Source organism: Rhagoletis zephyria, unplaced genomic scaffold, assembly GCF_001687245.7.
Source record: "Rhagoletis zephyria isolate East Lansing unplaced genomic scaffold, Rhagoletis_zephyria_1.1 Rzeph_scaffold_00740, whole genome shotgun sequence".
In the NCBI taxonomy this organism is placed as follows: domain Eukaryota; kingdom Metazoa; phylum Arthropoda; class Insecta; order Diptera; family Tephritidae; genus Rhagoletis; species Rhagoletis zephyria.
Window position 1 is genome coordinate 137,786 of NW_016157824.1, and position 10,260 is coordinate 148,045.

Consider the following 10,260-nt stretch of genomic DNA (forward strand, 5'->3'; position numbering starts at 1 on the left):
TTTAGGGTGTTTCACCCTCTTTACGTTTGGTTTAGTCGAGGGGCCTAAACATAGCACATCCAGATTTATTTTTATTGATGACATGTCTATTTTAAAATTAATAACATTTTTCTCACGAAAATTTTGTGTTTTCTGGAAATTACGTCTTAAGTAATTAATTGTAAAAACAAATGTTTTTAAAGCAAGCTTTCTTAATATGAACGAAATCGGACCATAAATACTGGTTTACCAAATATATAGAATCGTGCCCCACCTATCGGCAAAATTTTTAATGGAGTTATTAATTTTCATGTAGTTAATATATGTTCTAAATATGAACCAAATCGGACTATAAATACGTGTTTTTCAAATATCTCGACTCCTGCGCCCCCTATCGGATTAACTAATCTTTCCTATTGCATTGTCAATGGGTTCTGAGCCAACTTTCAAGTCTCTAGGTCATCGGAAAGTTGATCAAAAATTGATTGCAAGATTTCCCCCTAACAAACACAGATAAATACATACATACATACAAAGCAAGTTAAATAAAAGTTTGTAAAAAGGCAGCCGCCACGGTGGAGTGGTTAGAGTTGCGCACTAGCACTAGGACCAAGGTTCAATCTATGGTCCAAGTAGCACAAAAAAACAGTTTTTTCTAATAGCGGCCATGAAAACACCTCTCATCGAAAACCATTTTCTGTTCGGAGGCGGCATAAAACATTTGTTGTTGTAGCGGCACTACTAAGCTACGCCTAGGACGGTTTGTCCATGAATCGTTGTCGCCGAGCTCAACTAACGGTAGGGCCAATAAACGAGCTGTTGCGACGGGGCCGGACTAAAGGGAGAGAGTTGTTAGCTGAGTGGGATAGAGCTGACATGTGAATAGGTGGTTGGTGTCAAGGGGGCAAGGGCAAAACTGTAGGTTCCTAGGCTTTGTGTGATAATATCAAGGCAATCACCACGAATGGAAGGAGAACCTAGCTCAAGGACTTTTACAGTTTTACAATTAAACAGTAACTAGACGATAGCAGCTAGTAATTGCAGTACAGCCTTTGCTAATGGCTTTGCCAAGAGGGTAGGCATTAATATATGTACATGCATAGATACTTACCTATGCGTACATAGCTTTCGTAAATCTAAAATACATTAGGTATTTGAAAAATTGCAAATAAGCTAAAAAATTACGTATTTATAAAACATGTCGTGCGGATTACGAGTATCGGTGAATTGGCTATTTTCTGCAGCAATTGGCAAACGTTACGTCTTTATTAGATGGGGCTGATGACCAAACAACCAAAAGTGAATATGTCGTCGCATACTCGGAATGGTGAGGTGAGACTCTTCGCGATACGTATACATATGGGTTGCTCGCTAAAAAATATAGTAAGTATGTATGTACACATACACATGTACATATATATATATACATATATTATATATGTACATGCATTTAAATATTTGATTTTTTTTTAACATGAAACTTTCAACAAGCTTCTCTTTTTTGGTGCCGGATCATGGAAACGGGAGTTTGTTAAATGTCGAGATCTAAAACTATTCAGCTACAGAATCAAATTTATCAGCTGATTGGATATGCTAAAGATAGTGTTTCAATTGTTGAGAGTAGATAGTAAAAATCGAGTCCGATATAAACAACGGAAGATTCGTTTAATTCAAAATTTGCATGGTTTGCATGGCTTCAAAAACAGAGGTCGAAAGTGTCTTGATACTCGAGAGGGAATATTAAAGTTTACCTCAACCAGAAAGGCCGGGCTACTAATCAAGCTTGTCCTTAATTTTATGATAAATATTATACCTAGCATTTCTCTACGACTTGCAAGTGTAGGTAAATTAATGAGTTTTAGACAACTAGTGTAAGAAGGGAGATTGTACTCTGAGTCCCAGTTAAAATCACGCAATGCAAAAAGAATAGTTTTTGAATTCATTCAATCCTTTTTGAATGAATTTGGCAGCGGGTATTCCAAACAATAGATTCGTATTCTAATAACTAAAGTGGTAAAAAGAGCTTTTGTAACATAAGGATCTTTGAACTATTTTGACCATCGCTTTAAAAATGCAAAAACGCATTTGGCTTTATTGACTGTAGCGTTAATACATATGGAGGTTAAAATTGAGTTAAGAATCCATTGTGATACCAAGGTCGACGAAATTGGATACCTGCTCCAGATTATAATTTGATATTGAATAAACAGCTGGTTGAACTGCCCTTGTAGAGAAGCGCATAACTAAATTTTTTAAGGTTTAGTGGAAGAACAACTTTTAAAAAGAACTCTTTGCACTCTTTCAGAGAGGTAAGAAGAGGTCCATTGAAGAAGACTGGAGTGAAAGCCGATTAGATCGAGTGTATGGTAGGGATGGGTAGTGGGTAGTTGGAATTCGATTTTTTCTGAATTTCGAACATGGCCTAACCATTCGATTATTCGATTGGGAACAGGGGCCTATTTCATAAAGTGACAGTGATAAGTTAGGCATTTTCCGTAATGTCAGTGAAAAAATGTCGCCGACAATTCTGGCAGTCACTTTTATGAAATAGGCCCCATGTGCGACAGTTGTCGATTTTTCTATAAAATTTCACTGCCAGTATTGTAGGCGACATTTTTCCTGTTTCATATACGTTTGTAGGCAACTGTGAGAATTTTTGGAAAACGACAGTGATAATGTGGAATATTGTTGACAACTGTGCTGACAATTGCCACTCTGACAAAATTGTCGCGACAATGGCGACAAAACCAAATAGCTCCGTCGGAAAGCTTTCACAGGAGAGTTTTGTAAAGTTATTTATATGGTAATTGCGCGCATTTCATTATTTTAAATAATTTGAATATTTCTCAAAACTAAAATAATGCAAATGCAATTATTACATATGATTTACATATAAATTTCATATGACTGGCGACAATTTTGTCAACGGCAGTTTTAAACCCCGACAATGACAATTTGTAACTTTTTCAATGGAATTTCTCATGGAATGTAAGAGGTGGTGACAATTGTTTCCATGAAACGAAACACCCACCAAACTGTCGAATCGTAACTGACAACATGGAAAATGCCTGTCGTTACAAAATTATCACTGTCGCTTTATGAAATAGGCCCCAGGTGTCTACGAAACAGGGAACATGTCTCCAACAATTCCGGCTCTGACAATCGGAAAAATCGACAATTGGCGCTCCTGTCTCCTTTATGAAATAGGCCCCTGAACAATAATGTCTGTCCACTTAACAACATTTTAAATTTTATTATTCTGATAAATATTTTTTCAAATTCGCTGGTAAATTTATTGCATTTATTAAAACTTTCAACTGTTGGACTGATAATAAAATAATGTAAAAAAATTTAAAACAGACTTTTATTTGACCACTAAAATAAATAAAATAAAGTTAGTCGAGGCTTTTGTTAAGATTACTGAATGCTAAATGGTAAGTGTATTAATTTTCGTCCGATCGCCTTCAAATACCTGAATACTTTTTCAAATACTCCATGAAATATTTTGAATTTTGAAGTATCTTAATCATTGTAACTTTTGCCTTTGAATATTACTTGCATATTATTGTAACCTATCAAATCGATTATTGTGAATTTATTAATGTTGTTGTAGTTCGAACTTTGTAAGCGATGGGAAAGGGTGACCCGACCTCGCCAACCTAACGCGAAGTCAGTCAACTCGCGACCGCCACCGCAACCCTTTGCTATTTTTCAATTGCTGAGCTATGCCCCTCTGGCTAAAACTAATACAATTTTATATACCCCAATTAAATAAAATAAATTAACCTTATTATACATACGTATACTTAATTCAACTTGTTTATTTTAATTTTGATTTGTCGGCGCACCCTGCACCGCTTCCCCATCATATTCGAACCTTAGGTACGAACAGTACCTAAATAGGTATGTTCATTTCAGTAATTATATTTACCATTTAGCCTTTGTAACCTTAACAAAAGTCCTGACTTATTTTATTTTATTTATTCTGTTATTTTATGGTAAAAAACGTCTACTAGTAAGAACTAGTAATAAATATTGGTAGCTATCCGTTGCAAAACAAACATAGCGCGGACATTTCTATGATGCCGTCTCACAAACAGCTGATTCTGTCAAACTCGCCAAGGACTAAAGCTGGGACTCTATAAGCAAGCGTATGCGTGCATATACGCATGTGTGCGTTTGACAGCTGAGCTGTATACACATGTTGTTATGAGATAAACTCCACAAGTACGCGCGTAAGCGCAGAGAACGGACAAAAATTCGAACATGAAGTCGAACACGCATTCGAATGCGCAGAGAGTTGAATTTTCTCCACTTTCATGCATTTGCTTGCGTTAGTGGCCAATTTCAAGTTAATTACGTTTGGTAAGTATTTTCTTAATATATATGTATGTATAAAAGTGTGTAGAAATGTTGCATCAAATTTTCGAAATGACAACTATCTAGCCGTGGGTAACACAGTGCGGCGTCGCGCCATTGCGCTGATACCGAGAGCTGAGTTACTGGCGCCGACACCGATTCTCACAACTCAGTAACGCAATGGCGCCAGCAACACCGGAACACTCACAACACCAGGCGGCACAAAGAACACACAAAAGCGAAGTGTCACTTGTAAAATGTGCATCACAAGGCGAATTTTTACAAGGTGGTGTTGCTAAAATTAGCCGCTGTCCTTCTGGATGTGTGTTTGTTGTATTTTTGGGTTTCGAACTTGGGTATACTTGAGTTGTTTTTACCCGACCGATAGCACCTTGTATTAATTTACCTTAGTTCAACACCGGAACACGGACAACACCGGGTGTCACAAAGAACCAGCAAAGAACATCCGAAATAGAAGTGTCTCTTGTTAAATGTGCAGCACAAGGCGAATTTATACAAGGTGGTGTTGCTAGAATTCGTCGCGGTCTTTCTGAATGTGAAAATGATGGGTTTGTTGTATTTTTGGGTTTTGAACTTGGGTATACTTGAGTTTTTTCTCAACCGATATCACCTTGTATTAATTCACTTTGCTGCAGCGTGCAGCAATAAAGAAAATGAGCTTTAGCCTGAAGAGGCGCAATTGCGCCAACACACTGTGCTGATTCCGATAGTGGCGCTGGAGCTAGTGTGTCAGCGCCAAAAAATTTGCGCCGTTACCCAGGCCTACAACTATCAAACGCTTGTAAGCTCACACTATGGAGTTGCTCAGTTTTTACGCACGTAAGCGTATGCCAACGGATCTCGCATGCGCATAGGGATAAATCGATACCATCAAGGTATTACTCAAATCAGTACTTGTACTTGTATCAAACAAGGTATCGCGTACTTGTACATAGACTACGATTTTGCATATCTTTCAAAGTAATTGTATTGTTTTTTCACAAAAAATTTGCATTTTTACACGACTATTTATCTTTTAATAATTTTTCAGACAAAAATTTAAGACAACAATTATTTTTCTATAGTACTTATTTGATTTCAAAAAACAATAGAATACATTTTTACAAGATTAATAGATAAAGTTTTTTCATATAAAATGAGCTTAACAAAATAACTCCTTTTTTTGTTATATTTCCCAAAAACATCAACTTTTCCAAGTGTTTTCCTGAAAGGCGGTTTCGAGGTTTTAATATAGTTGTATCTGTTTTTGAGAAAAGCCTCTCGCAAGGGACAGATGACCCAACAACGGTTATGTATAGACGCAGCGTTGCCGTTGAGAATTTTCAGAAAGTCGAAAAAAGGGGTTCATTGACGAAAAAAAGGGTCACCATATTATTTTTGCTTTTCTTTACTAGTAAAAGAATAAATTTGTTGAATTTAAAAAGAAAATAGTGGGACCAGCTTTTCACAAAACAAGGTTGTAAACATACACATAAATCGAGAAGAGTTACATTTCCCTTAAAAGTTTTAAGTGATGCATTTTTACGTACTTATTGGAGGAAATATTTTTTAATAGCATGGTTCTGTTAACATTTCCTAAAAAGAGTCTCTGAAAAGGGGCAAAGGTCGCACATAACTTTGGAAAAGGATCAAAAAATCAAAATTTTCAAAAAGTCGGGTCAAAGGGTATTGGCCCTCAAAAAGAGTCACATAGCCCCTTTAGTCGCACAACTTCAACACTGTATAGACGGGCTTGCTTATATAGCTACGGAAATGTATTGCGCATATCTTCCAATTCCTCTAATGGGTGGCTTTTCGAAGAAGATGCTGAAGCATAATAAGTTTTGCGCTTCCGATACGTGTACTTTTCTTACGGTTGCCAGACGTACTGATTATATCAGTACAGTACTGATTTTTCAACTCTCGTACTGATTTTATTCATTTCTTCAATCAGTACGCTATTGTCCTGATTTTTCAAAATTTGTACTGATTTGTACTGAATTTTCAATTCTGAGCAAACAAATTTGTAACGGGTCTTCTCACCGAGCTTGGAACTCGGTAACTCGGTGTTCGGTAGCATTTACATATGCAAATACATATCGTGTAAGAGTGCTGTTAAAGGTGCTTTATATGCATATACAAATGAACATATTGCACGAAGGCTTATGCATCTATTTCACACATAAGCTAAACTTTTTCAAGTAAATTTGCGAAAAATCAACACGGTGCCACTGCTAAGGGAGCGGTGCGAGAGAGGCAACTGTCTGTTTATCGAGCCCCTAATTATTGAATCATGAACGCTGCCGCAACTTTGGGTTTTAAAATTATATATTTTTACAATTTTACACAACTAAAGCGCGTTCGAAAAATTTAGTATGTCTTAAAAAATTGACTGCTTTGACGGTTTATTTTATCCTCCTATTCGGCGCAATCTTGTATTCCATCATTCTTGACTTTTCAATGAGTAAATATGTATAAAAAAACAAACTCATTTTAATGGAGTAATGGACAAGTAAGAAAGCTAAATTAATTTTAAGTGCAATAAACTTCTGGTTTGTGAACACGTTTGACCACGTTAAAAATTTATTGGGCTACAAAACTGCATACTCAAAAAAAAAAAAAATATCTGATTAAAAAATTGGAATTTTTCATGAAAATTTATTGAATTTTCCTGAGTTTTTAACAGAGTTTAGAAATTACATCTTTATGTTTTTAGCTATAGTACGAATTATATTTTTATAAAATATAGAAAAATAAATTTTAATAAAAAATATTGTATACCGACATTGTGAAATATTTTGTGTGAAAAAATATTTTTTAATCCAGTGAAATTGAAAAATAATAAATTAGAAAAAACCATTTCTCTTTTATTACTGCCAAAAATTTTTTGGTACCTTCAAACCCGTTTTGGTACGTTTTTTGGTAGGGGAAAAAATATTTGAGTGGCAACACTGCACTCAAATGAAGCACCTCTTTTAAGTAAGTACAAAGTTTACTTCCTGGCGTAAAGACACTGACTTCTTATTAAAACTTTTGAAAGCGGACTCCAAATTAAAAGTAATTTTAAAATGAAGTGCAAAGAATTCTTTGAATTGCTATCCAAATATGTCTTTAATATTAAATAATTTATTGGCTCCTGTGTACAATGATACTATGTTTAAGGGTATTCTATACTACTTGTTAATGTGTACACTCATGCTAAAATGAATAACATTTTTAATGTTTATGAACTACATTTTATTTTTATACCAAAATAAAAAATTAATAAAAACAAGTACTCTGGAGTTTTACAGTATTAACTGTTAATTACTCATTCATAATTTTGCTTTGAAAAGTACTGATTTTTATAGCATGAAAAAAGCTAAGGTACTGATTTCGCACCAAAACAAATCTGGCAACCCTAACTTTTCTTTCGATACCTACTTGGATCGCAGTAAAAAGTATCGAGTACAAAAATACTTGGTAAATTGAGAAAAATATCGAGTATGTACTTGGATTTACTTGTATCGATTTATCCCTACATGCGCACGCATACGCTTGCCTANTTTAACAGAGTTTAGAAATTACATCTTTATGTTTTTAGCTATAGTACGAATTATATTTTTATAAAATATAGAAAAATAAATTTTAATAAAAAATATTGTATACCGACATTGTGAAATATTTTGTGTGAAAAAATATTTTTTAATCCAGTGAAATTGAAAAATAATAAATTAGAAAAAACCATTTCTCTTTTATTACTGCCAAAAATTTTTTGGTACCTTCAAACCCGTTTTGGTACGTTTTTTGGTAGGGGAAAAAATATTTGAGTGGCAACACTGCACTCAAATGAAGCACCTCTTTTAAGTAAGTACAAAGTTTACTTCCTGGCGTAAAGACACTGACTTCTTATTAAAACTTTTGAAAGCGGACTCCAAATTAAAAGTAATTTTAAAATGAAGTGCAAAGAATTCTTTGAATTGCTATCCAAATATGTCTTTAATATTAAATAATTTATTGGCTCCTGTGTACAATGATACTATGTTTAAGGGTATTCTATACTACTTGTTAATGTGTACACTCATGCTAAAATGAATAACATTTTTAATGTTTATGAACTACATTTTATTTTTATACCAAAATAAAAAATTAATAAAAACAAGTACTCTGGAGTTTTACAGTATTAACTGTTAATTACTCATTCATAATTTTGCTTTGAAAAGTACTGATTTTTATAGCATGAAAAAAGCTAAGGTACTGATTTCGCACCAAAACAAATCTGGCAACCCTAACTTTTCTTTCGATACCTACTTGGATCGCAGTAAAAAGTATCGAGTACAAAAATACTTGGTAAATTGAGAAAAGTATCGAGTATGTACTTGGATTTACTTGTATCGATTTATCCCCACATGCGCACGCATGCGCTTGCCTGTGGAGTTCCAACTTTACTCACGGTACCGCTTAATGTGCCACCTTTGTCTTCTCTGCATCGTGATAATGTATTGCATAGCAAACTCATAGCCAGTTTCACGAAAGCATTTTAAGTGAATATAATAATTTTAATTTTAATTTAGTATGGAAACATGGAAAAAATAATTTTTCCCATAAATTGATTTTGTGAAACCGGCAGTAAATTTCGCTCATTTGCGGCACGAATTTCTTGATCCAAAAAATCAAACATTTTGGACGAAAGCACGGAAAAAGAATGCAAAATGTGTTGTTGTGGTAGTTAGATTTTTTGATGATTATTAATTAAAAGGAAATAGGGGTATTCTCGAAGTCTTGCACGATGCAGGGATTGCACGAAATGCAAAAATACTATTCCAAATTTCGAAGAGTACGAGAGCACCCCATTGCAAGGGTAGCAAGCAGCGAAATTACCCTGCAGAAAATATGATTAGCTCAGAACTAGCGTTGAACTAGACCCTTTGCCTACAGTACCAGTTCTAGCTCAATACCGAAGCAATGATTTCAACTGTCCAGTTTTACGCGGCGATATCATTGGCGGTGGCAATTGTCGCCCAGTGCATTACTTTGCAACTAATTTTTAACCGGTTCCGTTTTGGACAGTTTTTTTTATAAGAAAACGTTTTTAAGATTCGCTTTTTGGATATTTTTTTTCATTTCTTCTTTTCTTTCACAGATTTTATTTTTGGTACATATTTTATTAAAAAAAAAATATTTTGAGCAGCGCGCAACAATTTAAATTCATTAAATTTGAAAACTCACAACTGCCTTCACCGCGATTTGAACTCGCGACCAACGATGCTTGAGTCAGAAGTCTTCTCGCTGAGCTACTTTCGTATTGTACGAGTAGTGAGCATTTGCACATTTACACCGCAAGTTTCAACTGTCCCGCTCTGCATCCGTTTTGTACTATTTCAGAGATAGTTCTGATATATATAGTTCGGAACTAGCGCTTTGTCAGACTGTCTCTAAATTTTACTGCAGGGTATGTATCAAATATAATAACAAGAGACAGCTAAAAAAAAATGGAGTGAGCGAGATGAGAGGAACGACAGAAATATGTAGCAACCAAGAATGATATAATACAAGATTGCGCCAATGAGAGAGGATTTTTGAGCAATTGCGAGAGAGAAATACCAAAACGCATATAAAAATATGTAAAGAATGCAGAAAAATGTGTTAATTTTAATATTACATGGCCCAATTTTGCATGAATCAATAAATATACAAAGATTGATTAATTAGGAACACGTAGCAATAATTTTGGACATGTAGCCCTTTAGGTAAGTACGATTTTTAGCACATGAAAAAATGGATGTATTAACAGTGTTTGCAATTTCATGTAGACCGAAAGGAAGGTGTGCAGCAAAGTGAATTTTTGGTCTCGCCATTGTAAAGAGCCATGCAGAGTGCATATTTATATTTGTGGACGGTAGCCAACCACCATAAACTCCACAGCTGTTGACTCCACAGCTT

At 34.8% G+C, this 10,260-nt stretch overlaps 1 long non-coding RNA gene across 1 annotated transcript; it reads right to left on the minus strand.

The window, feature by feature from the left end:
- Nucleotides 1-570: 570 nt before the first annotated feature.
- On the minus strand, nucleotides 571-9,297 carry LOC108361356 (uncharacterized). The gene is made up of 3 exons (XR_001847280.1): nucleotides 9,199-9,297; nucleotides 5,514-5,515; nucleotides 571-582 (listed from the first exon to the last, which is right to left on the minus strand). It is a non-coding gene; the product is annotated as an uncharacterized LOC108361356 (long non-coding RNA).
- Between the last annotated feature and the right edge of the window lie 963 nt (nucleotides 9,298-10,260).